Raw genomic sequence first — 15190 nt, forward strand, 5'->3', positions numbered from 1 at the left:
AAGGAAATGCAAATCAAAGCTACAGTAAGGTATCACTTCACACCTGTCAAAATGGCTAAAATAAAAAACATAAGAAACAAGTGTTGGCAAGGATGTGAAGTAAAAGAAATCCTTTAACACTACTGGTGGGAATACAAAGTGGTATAGCCACTGTGGAAAACAGTATGGACGGTCCTCAGAAAGTTAAAAATAGAACCCTATGATCCAGCAATTGCACTATTAGGTATTGACCTAAAGAATACAAAAAATGCTAATTCAAAAGGATACATGCACTTTGATGTTTATATATTTATTATATATATTTACAATGCCAAATTATGGAAGCAGTCCAAGTGTTCATAAATAGATGAGTGGAAAAAGAAACAGTTGGTATATGATGGAATATTATTCAACCATGAAAAAGAATGGAAGCTTGCCGTTTGCAAAGACATGGATGGAGCTAGAGGGTATAATGTTAAGTGAAATAAGTCAATCAGAGAAAGACAAGTACTATATGGTTTTACTCATATGTGGAATTTAAGAGAGAAAAAAAAGCAGACAAGCAAAGGGAAAAAAAGAGAGAGAGAGAGAGACAAGCCAAGAAACAGACTCCTTAATTAGAGAGAACAAACAGATGGTTAGCAGAGGGGAGGAAAGGGGGGATATGGGTGAGATAGGTAATGGGAATTAAGAAGTACACTTTTCATGGTGAGCACTGGGTGATGTATGGAGTTGCTGAATCACTATATTGTACACCCAAAACTAATATAACATTGTATATTGGTACTGGACTTTAAATTTAAAAATTAAAAAATATTTTCCTTAGAATGAACTCTATGTAAATATAAGTTAGATTTGTTATAGAAAATTGGAATTTTTTTTTTTTTTTTTTTTTTTTTTAGAAAACTGAAATTCTTTAGGGCTTTTAAAGTAACTATCATTCTCCACACTGTTTCTTTGGGATTCCATGCCAATAAGAACAAGATAAAGTAAAAAGAGGAAAGGAGAAGAAAGGTTAGTGCTATTACGTTGCAAATATTCAGAAGCCTACAGTCTACAAGATTAATCAAACGACCAAACTGATTGGGAAATGTCACAGAAGGAAAAACTAATGAATAATAATAGTAAGACTAAAACAGAAAGTTTTAAAAGAAAATTAAACTTCAATTGGCAATTTCTGGACCTGGGTAATTGGGTAATCTTCAGGGTCAAAAGCGTTCCAAAATTACCTTTACTTTAGGGATATACAGGAATGTTGACTTCAGTCTGCAATATTCACCTGAATTCTGAGAAGCCTGAACATTTCATTGCACAGGTACCAAAATACCAGGTTGTTTCTGCTTCACCCAAGGATTTCAGAATGGAAGTGAAGTTTCAATCATACAGAAATGTAAGGATAGAATTAAATTTTCTGTTTCATTATCTCATATTCCATACATCTTTCAGGATGTATAATTGAGATTAGTAATCTGTAGAGATCAGCTAAGGTAACTCTATAAAAAACAAACAGTTGAATGATTTGAGTTTGCATTTCTCATTTAAATATACCATTACTAGGATTATTGTGCCTCTTTATTCTCAGATGGTCAATTACCAACATTACAGTAATCGTTGCAACAAGAATAAATGTTAAAATTAGTGGACAAAGTTTGAGGAAAAACAAGATTATTTGCATAGTCTCAGAGTATCTCCCTTAAGATAGTTATCAATTACAAGGAAAAAAATAGTAACACTGGAGAAAACCAGCAGCTACCTCCTTAACCAAATAATCTAGGTTAACACTGACAGTAAATACATCACCACAATATGCTTTTAATAAGATGCAAAGGGACAAATGGAAATAACATTACTCTTGGGGTATTCTTGCCAAAATTGGATAGCCTCAATCTAATGAGAAAGTATCAGACAAAGTCAAACTGAGAGACATCCTACAAAATAACTCCCATACTCACCAAAAATGTCAAGGTATGAAACACAAGAAAAAACTGAGGAGCTGTCACAGACTGGAGAGTATGGAAACGTAACAAGTAAATGCAGTGTGGAATTTTAGATTGGATTCCGATACAGAAAAAGGATATTAGGAGAAAAAAATGTTGAAATTTGAATATGTTATGTAGCATAGTTAATAATATTGTACCAACATTAATAATAATTGTTCTATGATTATGTAAATTTTTAACATTAGAGGAAGCTATAATGTAAGGGTATATATAAACTCTAATATTTTCATAACTCATCTGTAAGTCTGAAGTTATTTCAAAAAAAGAAAAGAGAGTGTATTACATTGTGGAATATTTAATCCAAAGCAAATTGTTAATTCAATAACATATATTATGGTATTATGCTTTCTAGAATAACCATGAACAAGTGAAATTTTCTCCCCTCCATTCCTCCAGATTGAAGCCTGATGTGCCTCAATTTTCATTCAGCCATATATTTGTTATGACTCAACTACAAATCCAAATACTGCTTTGTAATGGCAAATACACCTTTAACTAAGGTATGATTTTTGTTACTATAATCATTTTGTATCATTATCAAAGTAAGCTACCCAGATCAAACAAGAGGCTTACATGCTGAGGTATCCATTTAACTCTCCAGAGAGACTTCATTTTGGCAAAGAGAATACAGTACCTAAACTTTATAATTACTTTTATTGCAAACACATGATGTAAATGTTAGAAAGTTCTCTCTGAAACTTCTTGTGTGTCATCTTTAATGGAGCCTGTTAATACAGATTGAAAGTAAAATTTTCTCCTTAAAAAAATGATACCACAGAGATCTTTGCAACTGACAAATATTTGAACTCGAAATAACTGTAGACTTTAAATATTATTTCTTCAGGGAAAAACATTGTTTAGAGTACTGTAATGAGAAATCTTGAAGACGTGTGTGAAGTGATTTGAACTCCAAATAAACTGGGATCTGCTTGCCTTTTCTTTAGCAGCAAATATTTAGTTCTTTAGTACATTTTTTCTCTGTACATATTCAGTACCAAGACTCTTAGATAATTTAGGTTACTCAGTAGGATCCAAACTTGCAAGGTAACATAGGCAGTATCTGGTTCACGTCTCTTGATCATTACTGTCTATTTAATTTCACCACTTCTATTTAATTGACCCATATCACAAGTTGAAGACCACAAAATTTCTACTTGGTCATTGTTGCAACAATCTATATTAATGGAAATAACTTAAATGCCTCAATAATAATCTAATTTCTCCATGATATCATATGTTAAGACCTAGCCTTGATTAAATAACTCTGCAAATAAATTAATAGTCATTCTCTATTTAAATAGAAATTGTCACCTTCAAAATTATTTTAAGGATAAATTAAATTACTTGCATAAATTGTGTAATATCCCATGCAAACTGTCTTCTCATAAGAACAAGAAGTTAAACTGACATCCTCTTTATTCCGTTTGCTTCCCATTTCCTCTATTCGATAATTCACTTGATATATTTACAATACTTTCTCCATTCATCCCTTAAATGATTTGCAGAAACTACTCCATAATCCTCAATTTTAGCAACTGGATTACATAATTATTCTCCACTTTTCCGTGGACTATACAATAGTCCCACCTTATCTGTGGGGGATACTTTCGAAGACCCCAAAGGATGCCTGAAACAGTGGATGGTACTACCCCTATATATACTATTTTTTCTATAAATTCATACCTATGATAAAGTTTAATTTATAAATTAGGCACAGTGAGAGATTAACAACAGTAACTATTAATAAAATAGAACAACTGTAACAGTATACTGCAAGGAAAATGATGTGAATATAGTCCCTCCCGAAATATTACACTGTACTCTGTTCGCTCTTCTACGTGCGATGACATGAGACAATAAAATGCATACATCATAAGATGAAGTGAGATGAATTATGTAGGCATTGCAATACGGCGTTAGGCTACTATTCACCTTTTGGCAACGTGTCAGAAGGAGGATAATCTGCTTCCAGACCATGGTAACAGCGGGTAACTGAAACCACCTAAACAAAACCATCGATAAGGGGAGACTATTATAATTTACATGACTGTTCACAATCATAACCTTTCCAACATCAGAGACCCTAAGTTTCAAAACATCTTGACCCTAACAACCATCATCTCCCTTTCAGCTCCCCATACAACTAGCAAACTTGGAGCACATTATCACCCCCATTGATTCACCTCCAAGATCTGGTAACAGCAGCAGTTTGAAATCTTCCAATATGTGCATCCTTCAAAGTCTGAATTTCCCTGCACAACTCAAACTCTTCATCCCATCCTGTTACCCCACCTTCCAGCCTCACTCAATTCCTTACCAAGCCTGACCATGGTCAATCAGTAAGCCATGCTCTCTCATAAACAGTCAAGAATCGACCTATTGTTTTACATACCTTAGCAGTTTCTAATTCTGTGTTAATATTGCTGTTTCTCCGTATCTATTTGAAATGACTAAACAGCAAAATTCACATTATTGTGCCAGTTGACCTCACTACAAGGCAGAGTCTAACTACAACTGAATAATGAAATTTAATCACAAATCATTATTTTATTTAACTTAAATTAACTCTCTTCAATAACCCCACTCCCCAGTACTTTTGACCTTTGCCTATCTCTAGATGCAGTCAAATCTATGAGCAAATGATTTCATCTCGCTGTTTATTTAAAATGTTAAAAATACCCAAGTAAATTCCTTCAAATTTCTTTTCCTCTTTTCCTAATGTTCTTTAATTCCTGATTTTTTTTAATGATTTTTTATTTTATTTATTTGACAGAGACAGCCAGCGAGAGAGGGAACACAAGCAGGGGGAGTGGGAGAGGAAGAAGCAGGCTCTTAGCGGAGGAGCCTGATGTGGGGCTCGATCCCAGAACGCTGGGACGCCTTGAGCCGAAGGCAGACGCTTAACGACTGCACCACCCAGGCGCCCCCTAATTCCTGATTTTTTATTATTTACTTTCCAGCACAAAGAAAACAGATGATAAAAAACAGAAAGAAAAAAAGAAAGGACTTGACATTTTCTTACTGGGTAACCTTAAACTAATTCTTTATCACATCAATTTCCATATGTGTAACATATATATAACTTATAGATGTTCTGAAAATTAAAAGAGGTATTCTAAGACCTGACAGAGAATATTCCATAGCTGATTATTTTTCAAGGAGGTCCATCCTTTTCCTTTCCTTTAAGGTCTCAATTTCATTATCTTTTCTTTGTCCAATCATCTCCTTCCTTTCCTACCCTTTCAATCCACCCTGTCTCTTGACTATTTTCATCTCAGTTTATAAACATACTAAATTTCCCCAGTTCTTAAAACAAAAAAATCACCTTCTCTCCTTAACCTGTGTTTTGCTCATGTTACTTGTTATCCCTATCTCTATTTACCTCACAGCCATGCTATTCTTGAAGATGTGATCTAGGTTTGCAGGCTACACTTATTTAACCTCAACTCAACACGCTGACACCAGGATTTCTTGTCCACTATGTGCTAAAATTCTTCTTTATCAAAGCTGCCTAATGATTTCATAATTTCCAAATCAGATGACTGGTTCTCTTTTCCATAAATCCTGACCATACTGCACTATTCAGAACTATTATCCCCTCTGTATTGCCTCTCTTTCCCTTATAACTTTATGACACTGTATTTTTTTGAACTTTTCTTATGCCTCTCTAAGGGACTCTGTTTTATATTTTTTAATGGTTAAATTTTTTTTTTTGGTTACCTCTTGGAAGTACATTGCCTCAAATTCAGGACACAAAAATCTTCTTAGCTGATATACCAAGTTTAGTGTCAACTGTGCTCCTGGTTTTATGAACTCATCATGCAGAATACTCCCAAGTGTATATATCAGCCTTGGCCTTCTACTGTGTTCCAAATCTATTTTTCCAAGTGGCTATATAAATGCTAGCTCCACAGCGATACCCTGTTAGAACCTCAACTACTTTAAATCAAAACTTGAACTCATATGTCCCACTCAAATCTGTTTTTTATGTTTCCATTCAGGGCTCATGGCACTGCCACACTTCCAGTCACCCTAATTTACTGTTAAAGAAATATTTAAGTCTTTTTTTTTTTTCAGCTAATATAACCAATCAACACATCAAGCCAATTTTAGCACAAAACATTCTGAGATTCGACCCCTTCATTTCACTCACTTTTTATTCTCTCCAGATACTTTTATACATCTATTGATCTAAAACCAGAGCTTTTTCTAAAGTGGATTATAACTTCTACCCCACTGAGCCTTCCTAATGCCTTTTATTTTTTATCATCTAAAACATAGATCTAATCTACATCACTACTATCCTTGGGGGGGGAGATGATTCACATTACAAAAAAAAAGGATAAGTTTTTCACAGATCAATTTTGGGTATGTGACCTAAACACATTCTAACTGCAAAAGTTATCATCTGCTATGCCTCTTACCCTGCACCATAATCCCTAGCCATGCTGAACTTCATTTACCTGCTACTGTCCCTGTAAATATGTTCATAACCCTTTCAGGATCACATCCTTCTGATACATCAAAGCCAACTTTTTTTTTTTTAAGATTTATTTATTTGAGAGAGAGTACACATGCACAAGAGGGGTGAGAGGGAGAGGGTGAGGGAGAGAATCTCAAGCAGACTCCCTGCTTAGCACAGAGCCCCATGTAGGGCTCGATCTCATGACCTTGAGGTCAGGACCTGAGCCAAAATCAAGAGTTGGAGGCTTAACTGCACCACCCATGCTCCCCCAAAGCCAACTTTTAATCCTCAGATTAAATGTCTTCCAGATTCAAATTTGTTTTATGACGAAGGAGTACTTTGTAACTGCATTATAGAATAAGCCCAATTTACCTTTATTGGAATTTTGCATGCAGCGATGGTTCCATATAGGATTGTCACTTTCTGAGAACATATGTTTTAATACAATTGTTCAAACTGTGACCTACAGACTGGCTGCATCAAAATCACCTGGATTGCTTGTTAAAACTCAAATCCTAGTGTCCCCTTTTGACTAACAATATCACTATTTCTAGGCATAAGGATCCAAGAACCTGCTTCTTAATAAATTGGTATTATATACACTAAGATCACAATTGATGAACTGAAACAGCACTGACTTTGGAATCAGATACATTTTTGTCTTTGGTTTTATGACCTCTCAGCATAAATTTTCTTACCCAAAAAATGAGAATAAAAATAATAATATCTAGCACATGAATCAGATGGGAAAATTTAAATACAATAAAATATGCCTGGGGCACCTGGGTGGCTCAGTGGGTTAAGCATCTGCCTTCAGCTCAGATCATGATCCTAGAGTCCCGAGATCAAGTCCCAGGACTGAGCCCAGCATAGGGCTTCCCACTCAGTGGGGAGTCTGCTTCTCCCTCTGCCCCTACCCCTGCTCATGCTCTCTCTCTCTCACAAGTAAATAAAATCTTTAAAAAAATAAATAAAATAAAATAGGCCTAAAATACCATAGACATTCAATGATATATAATTTTCCTTCCCTAACTCCATTCCTCAAACCCTATACACTCAGAAATAACATATTGATATTTCGAATATATATATAGCAGATATTATCTATCATAATACCTTACACATCAGGACTACAAAATGTTTACTTTCAGAGATGGTAGTAAGGAGAGAAAACTTCTTTCTAGACATATTGTATTAGTATGCAAGACACGGTAATTAAAGCAAATTTTAGAAGACTATTTAAAGATCATTTGTAAGTATTTATGAAACCTACTGATGATAATGAGAAATAGTAATGATTCACTACTGAAAGTCATGGAAGACTACTTTCACTTTAAAAGACAGTATTATACATTTATATCTGGGTAATGGCAAATACACTGTGCATTGTGGCTCAAGCAAGGCATTTAACAGCAATATAACACCTGCCTTCTAGGCACAATTGAGAAATATAGGTTTGATAATTGTACTTCTGGGTATATCGGTAGATGATTAAACAATGGTTTTCTAAACAATTGTATATTGCAGGAAGAGGTAGCCACTGGGCATTTTTAAAAAATGTATTTTGAGTCATGGCACTTGGGAGGTAAAGAGATTGAAATCCAGCTCATATTCAACACACCAAGCCATGTGCCTAGGGTGGCACTATACCCACCTGCAAGAACACATCTACAAAAGTATATGTCTGCTCTCACAGGTCATCTGCCCAAAGGGAGTGCCATTTTTTAATATGCTCAAAATTTTGTATGGGGGTCTTATAGATTAGTCTCAAGTTGATTCCTACAAACAAAAATGTGGAGATGTAGGAGACAGAGTTTCCCATACACAAGGAGCAATACAATTCTGTATATCCTAGCATAGTCCCCAAAGTGATGATAACCTTGGCCAAATCCATAGTTTCCTAAAGCCTAATACAGTATAGGATGGGAAAGGAAGTAAGCTAGACAACTGGCCAGGCATAGTGCTTGGGACAAAGGATGACCCAGTAGCTACTTAAAGGGACCAGGAACTAAAGACAAGATGGTAACGAGGATAAACCAGTAGCTGCCACCAAGATAGAGAGGACACTGATTAACAGACATCCTCTCTTCCTATGGGCACTCTGTAAACCTCCTGGAACTTAATGGAAGTCCAGGAAAAGAGTAGATGAACCTGAACTAAGATTAAATTTTTGCTAGATGGCTAAATAGGAGATGAACATAAAAATTAAGTAATATAAAAAGTAAAACATTGCATGGCCTGAGACTCATACCTGCTAGACAAATGTAGGTTGAACTTAACTATCTGAAAGCTAGGGTAAATTAGACTATATTTATATAATCATTGCACTTATCATAATTAAAAAGAAAAACAACTCAGAGGAAACTCCATATAGTTGATTGGCTTAACTGCTATTTTGGAATATATAGACATTCCTAAGAAATGCCTTTATCAATATTACTTCTTGTACTTTCTCTCTTGCCTCTCACAAAAGACTATCCTTGTTTTAAGCACCTGCAAAAAACACTCTTAAAAGCATCCATGCAATAGCACAACTGTTTTACATCAGTAATTTTATTGCATATGAATGGAAAATTAAGTGAAATGTAGTGCTGCAAAAATTCTAAAGAAAATTAGACTTGCAATTATAAACTTAACTTTCAAGCTCACACTTTCTACCGTTACTAAGATTGTATTACTAAGTCTTCAGCTTTTAGTTAGGAAAGTCATTCTCTTTAGGGCCTGACGTATGCCACTGATTTGATCCTAAATCATCCAGAGAAAGATACAGAGTCCTAAAGCCTGGTCAGTCTCAGTCCCACTTTTCTGTAGCCTGAATATAATTAGTTGATGTTGTATCTGGCCTCCGTACCAAGTTCGCAAACTGAATGGAGTATTATGGTTCTTGCTTAAATGGCAGAGACGCCCAATATTAATGTGCTTGCTCATTGCTCCTGTGCTAGAATTATATAATTTGACTCACTCCCTATACATGAGAAAAGATTTTTTTCTTTACTTTTTTTTTACTCTAAAAACATAATTACTTAAATTTGAATGGAATAAAAATAACTCTCTAGCATATGAAAATTAAAATGATGTGCTTAGTAGCACTAGAAATTGCATAAAGGAAAAGGATCAAGATACTTTGTCACAGGGGCGCCTGGGTGGCGCAGTCATTAAACATCTGCCTTCGGCTCAGGGTGTGATCCCGGCAATCTGGGATCGAGCCCCACATCAGGCTCCTCTGCTAAGAGCCTGCTTCTTCCTCTCCCACTGCCCCTGCTTGTGTTCCCTCTCTTGCTGGCTGTCTCTGACAAATAAATAAATAAAAATAAAATCTAAAAAAAAAAAAGATACCTTGTCACAGAAAGGCAAAAATGAAAGTTCTGTGACTCTGAATAATTTATCTTGTAAAGCAAAATATTAATATTTTTAGAATATCTTTAATCTTTAAAAATGACAAATCCTGGGGCTCCCGGGTGGCACAGTCGGTTAACTGTCTGACTCTTAGTTTCCGTTCATGGTCGTGATCTCAGGGTCCTGTGATGGAGCCCCCGGAATGGGCTCAGGGCTCAGTGGGGAGTCTGCTTAAGAGAGCTCTCCCTCGGGGTGCCTGGGTGGCACAGAGGTTAAGCATCTGCCTTTGGCTCAGGGCGTGATCCCAGTGCTCTCCTATGCTATGAGCCTGCTTCTTCCTCTCCCACTCCCCCTGCTTATGTTCCCTCTCTTCCTGGCTGTCTCTATCTCTGTTGAATAAATAAATAAAATCTTAAAAAAAAGATCTCTCTCCCTCTGCCCCTCCCCACCCCACGGGCATGCACATGCGCTAATTAATTAATTAATTAATTAAAAATAACAAATACTTTTTTTGTTGATTATGGAAACATGTGAAAATCCATAAAATAAACTAAGAAAATTAAACGTATTTATAGTTCATCTGTAAGAGACAGAATTCCATGTTTTCATGAGTCCCACTTCATTCCCCTCTAGAGGAGAAAAAGTGCACAAAAAGCACACTTAAAAAAAACCAGATGTATGTGGCTTGGGAATTTCTTTTCTTGATAACGTATTCTTAACATCTTTGAGTATAATGAAATATTCATCCGCAGCATCATTTTTAAAGGCTGCACAAGATACCACTGTAAAACTTTAACACAAATTGATTAGCCCATCTCTTATTGTTAAGCTTAGTTGGTAAATTTTTTAGCTCTGATAAATCAGGCTTTGATAAATAATTGATGTAATGGAATATTTATGAACATCCATAACCAAATTCTTAAGGATCAACTCTTAGGGCTTAATAAAAGGCCACGGAATATCCACTTTTACTGCCTTTTGTTGTTGTTATCATGGCCAATTCATCCTCAAGAGACTCTCTACCAGTATTAATCCCCTGTGCAATATTTCAGAGTGTTCAGGGTCCCAAAGCTTTACTGACATGGAGCATTTCCCTCATTTTACTCCTACCAGTTTAAGATATGTGCCATACCCATTTTACTTTGCATTTGTTTACTTACCAATGACTTCTAACATTTTTTAAATGTTTATTAGTTACTTGTACATATTCACATACAACTTTTTAAATTCTTGTTCTTTTTACATATTAAATGGAATATTTACCTTTTTCTTCATTTTGAAGATCTCTTTATTAAATAATTTCTGTGTAAAATATATTGCCAATATTTTTACCAATTTGCTATTGCTCTTTTAAACTCTTTATTCAAGTGTAGTATAGGTACAGAAAAGTACACAACTTGATAAACTCCACAAACTGTATCCATTTGTGTAATTAGCAGCCATATATGGAAACAGAGCACGCTGACACCAGGGACCTTTCTGCTCCTTCTAGTCCTTATTCTCCCCTCCAAAGGTGACTAATATTCTGACTTCTAACATATAGTTCCATGTGTTAGTTTAGTTTCATTTCTTTGTTTCTTTTAGCTTCATATAGTTGGAATTATACTATATGTGCTCTTTTGTGCCTGGTTTCTTTAAACAGCATTGTATGCTTTTTTTTTTTTTAATTGAGAGAGAGAGCAAGAGATAGAGCACAAGGGGGTAGGGGGGAAGCAGGCTCCCTGCTGAGCAGGGAGCCCCCCATGGGGCTTGATCCCAGGTCCGTGGGATCATGACCTGAGCTGAAGGCAGACGCTTAACCAACTGAGCCACCCAGGAGCCCTTCAACATTGTATTCCTAAAATTATCCATAGCGTTGCATTCATCCCATTGAATTCCACTGCATTCTACTGTGTGACTTTAATACTACTGGTGACAGGCATTTGGGTAGTTTTCAGTTTGGAGCTGTTAAGTAGAGTGATGCATATTAAATATATGATGGTCACTATTTAAAATTAGTAGGAATATAAAGTTTAGGAAAGCTCAAAGAAAGTGGAAATAAAATTAAGAGATAAAAAAAGTGAGGAAAAAACATAAGAGATCCAGAAGACAAATCTAAAAGATGCAACAACAGAAAATAAAACAAACAAAAACCAAAAACATCAAATTGAGAAGATAAAATCAGTTGAAAAAATAAAATAAGCATAATTTCCCCAGAGGAAGAAAAAAAAACCCTTCAGATTAAAAGGGACTACCTTGCAATAGTAGGACAAGTGAAAGCTGACACTAATTGGACACAGCAATATGTGTCAAGAATAAAATCATCCTTAGAGAGGGTAGGGAGGGTGGTTGGGTGAAATGAGTGAAGAGAATAAAAACGTACAAACTTCCAGTTATAAAATAAATAAGTCATGGGTGACTACAGTTGACAATACTGTGTTGTATATTTGAAATTGATAAGAGAGTAGATCTTAAAAGTTCCAATCACAAGAAAAAAATTTGTAACCATGCATGGTGATGGATGTTAACTAGACTTATTGTCATGTCATGATAATTTTGCAACATATAAAAATATTGAATCTTATGTTGTACATCTGAAACTAATATATCAATTACTGATATATATGAATAATCATATCTCAATTTTTGAAAAAGAATATCATCTGAAAAGACAGAAAAACACATTATGTTCAAAGCAATAAGAAGAACATTAGCATCTCACTATCCAACTGACATATTACAGGCAGAACACAATGAAGCAATGCCTTCAAAGATGTAGAAAAAGTTACTTTAGTCCAGAATTCTGTGTCCATTCATATCATTACTAAATATGAAGGTAAAATAAAGATATTAGACATGCAAAGTATTAAAATATTTACCTCTTACCCCAGTAATTATTTAAGGATTTGCTCTGGAGAAAAAATGAGGGTGTAAACATAAAATAGGAAACAAAAGAGCTAACCAAGGAAAGAAATAAAGGGAGGTCCCAGCTCTTCAAGTGTTCAGCAAGTCTAGAGAGCAACCACATTAAGACTCTAGGAAAGAAAAAGAATCTAAAATAAGCAGAATCCAAATGCAAAGAAACTATTCAAATTGGAAAAGGAATTCAATGGCCCTCATTTAAGGGCGTGAAACAGTCCAGGCAATAAAGCAAGAAGATGACTCTCAAATTTTCTGCTTTTAGAATCAACTTTTAAGAAAAGCTGTAAAACTTATGGTTACAAAATAGATTGCACTTTTTATCCACTTTGACCACATACATGTAAAAGTACAGGAGACAGCTGTTGGGAGTTAGAAAAAGAAGGAAAGGTGGAGGGAAAAACAAAAAAGAAAATAGTTCCATCTTTCAGACTGAGAAAGAAAAGACACTGAATAATAAATAGAAGATTTAATATATAATTTATATGGAAATATAAACTCACTACCAGTCAGCAGTACAAAAATAACGTAGTTGTTTTTTCTAAAACTGATCTAATCTTTCTGACAAAACTCCTGTTAAATCAATTGTTTCCAGTTTAAACTTTTTAAAAAATAATTCAGCTTATTCTATGTAAATGTTTTGTCTGCAAAATTTCTTACCCCTAATATATGTTCCTCCCTTCCTACCCCAACTTGTTATCAAGTCTAAGTCGGAGAAGGTTATGTGAGCTCCTGTACTATGTTCCCCTAGGTCCCCTAGGCCCCTCAGAGTTGTTCCTGAATGTGCCGGGTACCTCACTGGCTTCCTCTGCTAACATTTGCAATGAAGAATTGTGTTTTGTTCTCTTGGCTCCCTCAGGCCTGATGAACTTCCCTTTTTGACTTAACCCCACTTTGGCTCTTTCTAGTTGCCCATTCCTCCAGGTGTCAGCAAAGTCTCCCTCTGGCCCTTGGCTTAGTTCACACATCCAAACATCTCAAACCTCCTCCCTGCAGCCCCCAGCACGCCAGCTGGTTTTCATCTCAGCTGCTTCCCCGTCCCCACAAGACATAAGGAACTGGTGAATTGATTCTATATCATAAAGTCATAAATTACACCCTTTCTCCTCATAACCGCACTGAGCCCCCATGTGTGCCCTGCTGTGTTTGTGCAAGAATACATTTCCGCAGACTTCACTGTCTTTGGCTTTCCCTCAACCACACAGTCCTCCGCCCTCTTTCCCCAGTGGTGGAGAGCCAGGGCAAAGTGTGCAAATAGGCGTTTTTACTGCTTCTCTCCCTCTTCTCTTTCCCACGATCCACTGACTGCAAAGGGATTTCATTTACTCCACTTCTTATCTGGCAAGCACTCTCTCTATGTCATATTTCTCCATATTCCATTTGACTTTCCTTTTTCTTTTACCAATGACAATAGAACTGCTATAGGAGAAAAAAGAAAGAATAAAAAAAGATATTTGTGAATGGTTTCAAAATAGTTGACTACCTGTTTGAATTTGAAAAGAAGCATTTTAAAAGAGTGGTATATATAACTATATTTGGGAAGAAAAAGTGCATGTGCCAGAAGAACTGAAATAAAAGTGCTTAAAAGTATTGTTCTGGGTAAGTGAATTAGGGGTTAGGAGAAGAAGGGCGTGGGACAATTGTTTTTTATTATAACTTTTTGTGTACTTTTTAACATACTGATTCACAATCCAAGTTTTTATTTCTTTCTACCCATTCTGCCATGAATTCATCAGGAATAGTTTCCAGCAACTCAGCTTTCTTGCCATTGATCCTCAAAGTGAGTTGCTTTCCACAGAGCATGCTGGCACCTCAGCTGAACCCAGAAACCCACTTTTTTTCTCCTTTTTATGATCATTTTCTTTCATATATTTTGGGAATCAATCTCAACTCATAGAGTACTTAATATACAATACACGTATTATTTTCTTGTCAAGAATCATGCTCTTAACTTACTTAATGTTATCATTCCTTTCAGTTTACCAATATAAAATTTGTGGAGCAAATGTTACAGGACTTTAAGAAAATTATTTAATCTTTCTAATTTCACTGCCTCCATCTGTAATATGGGGATGGAAGGTTCAAGGAAAGGCATTAAAAATACAAAGACATATCTAAGCTAAATTCTTGTACCTAAATGTCTGGAGTGCTTGATTAATCCATATTCTTGAAAAAAAGCAAAAGTAACCATAATATGTCTAAGGTATTTTTTTAATTATTTTTTCTTGGTAAATAAGGAAAAATTTTAAGTCACATTCAGGTTATTTAACATTCCTTATTTCAGAATAGATTCCTTTTATTGTATTCTGCATTGCTGACTTTTTCCATTTAATTTCTTTTTTTAAATTTTATTTTAATGTTTTTTTATTATATTATGTTATTCACCATACAGTACATCCCTGGTTTCTGATGTAAAGTTCGATGATTCATTAGTTGCGTATAACACCCAGTTGCACCATGCAATACGTGCCCTCCTTACTACACATCACCAGTCTATCCCATTCCCCCACCC

At 35.4% G+C, this 15190-nt stretch overlaps 1 pseudogene; it reads right to left on the bottom strand.

Annotated features, from left to right (window-relative positions):
- Positions 1 to 15190, bottom strand: part of LOC105239167 — a 186038-nt pseudogene that overhangs the window by 150044 nt on the left and 20804 nt on the right.

This window comes from Ailuropoda melanoleuca, chromosome 11 (assembly GCF_002007445.2).
Source record: "Ailuropoda melanoleuca isolate Jingjing chromosome 11, ASM200744v2, whole genome shotgun sequence".
NCBI classification, from domain to species: domain Eukaryota; kingdom Metazoa; phylum Chordata; class Mammalia; order Carnivora; family Ursidae; genus Ailuropoda; species Ailuropoda melanoleuca.